The sequence below is a fragment of the Hipposideros armiger genome, unplaced genomic scaffold, assembly GCF_001890085.2.
Source record: "Hipposideros armiger isolate ML-2016 unplaced genomic scaffold, ASM189008v1 scaffold_446, whole genome shotgun sequence".
Classification (NCBI taxonomy): domain Eukaryota; kingdom Metazoa; phylum Chordata; class Mammalia; order Chiroptera; family Hipposideridae; genus Hipposideros; species Hipposideros armiger.
Genome location: NW_017731796.1, coordinates 515,566 through 517,068, shown reverse-complemented (window position 1 = coordinate 517,068; position 1,503 = coordinate 515,566). Strand labels below are relative to the sequence as shown.

Sequence of the window (1,503 nt, the reverse complement as noted above, 5' to 3'; positions counted from 1 at the left end):
AGTGTAGTGTTTGGACTCCTTTCTCCTTATTTCTTGAATGTCTCTTGTAGATTTTTGGTTTGTGGTTATCATGTGCTTCATATATACCAAGTTATGGTTATGGTAGTCTATTTTAAACTGATGGTCACTTAAATTTGAACACATTCTGTAATCACTACCAAATTTACGCACCCCCTCCACATTTATGATTTGCCATTATTTTAATGTGTGTGTGTGTGTGTGTGTGTGTGTCCCTTAATTTACTACTGTAAAGACCCATGATCTCCTCTCTTGTCCTGCTGCCCAAGATGCCAAAAAGAAAGAAGGCTAAGGAGAAGAAGGTGGTGCCAGCCCCTGCTGTCGTGAAGAAGCAAGAGGCCAAGAAAATGGTAAATGTGCTGTTTGAGAAAAGGCCTAATCATTTTGGCATTGGACAGGACATCCAGTCCAAAAGAAATGTCACCTGCTTTGTCAAATGGCCCCACTACATTGAGCTGCAGTGGCTAAGAGCTATTCTCTAGCAGCACCTGAAAGTGCCTCCTGCCATTAACCAGCTCAACCAGGCCTTGGACCACCAGACAGCTACTCGGCTACTTAAGCTGGCTCACAAGTACATATCAGAGACAAAGCAAGAGAAGAAGCAGAGGCTATTGTCTCAGGATGAGAATAAAGCTGATGGCAAAGGGGATGTCCTCACCCAGAGGCCATCTGTCCTTTCAGCAGGGGTTAATACTGTCACCACTTTGGTGGAGAACAAGAAGGCTCAGCTGGCAGTGATTGCACATGACGTGGATCCCATGAGCTGGTTGTCTTTCTGCCTGCCCTGTGCCGTAAGATGTGGGTTCCCTACTGCTTTACCAAGGGGAAGGCCAGGCTGAGGTGTTTAGTCCACAGGAAGACCGGCATCACCATCGCTTTCACAGAGGTTAATTTGGAAGACAAAGGGGCACTGGCTAAGCCAGTGGAAGCTATCTGGGCTAATTTCAATGACAGATATGATAAGATCCAACGTTATTGGGGAGGCAACATCCTGGGCCCTAAATAAGTGCATTGCCAAGCTGGAGAAGTCAAAGGCTAAAGAGCTGGCCACCAAGCTGGGCTGAGAGTAGACTGTTGGGTTTTCTGTACACAAAAGTAAAAAAAGTCTCCTTCAAAAAAATAACAACAAAAAGACACATGATCTCTCTTCCAATTTTTGCCTTTTAAACTTTGTACTAGCTTTAGTGATGGTTGATCCACTGCTTTTAATATGTGTTTACCTTTGTCAGTGAGAATTTCTTTTTCTTGCAATATTTTCTTATTCATATGTTTCATTTATTTTTCTTCTTCTTAAAAAAGACCCTTTAACATTTCTTGTAATTCTGGTTTGGTGGTGATAAACTCCTTTAGCTTTTTCTTGTCTGAGAAGCTCTTTATCTCTCCTTCAACTCTAAATGATAGGCTTGCTGTGTACAGTAATCTTGGTTTTAGGTCCTTGCTTTTCATCATTTTGAGTATTTCATGCCAACCCCTTCTGGCTTGTAA

General features: G+C 42.5%; 1 pseudogene; it reads left to right on the top strand.

The window, feature by feature from the left end:
* Nucleotides 1–287: 287 nt before the first annotated feature.
* On the top strand, nt 288–1,082 carry LOC109394944 (60S ribosomal protein L7a pseudogene; annotated as a pseudogene).
* Nucleotides 1,083–1,503: the final 421 nt, after the last annotated feature.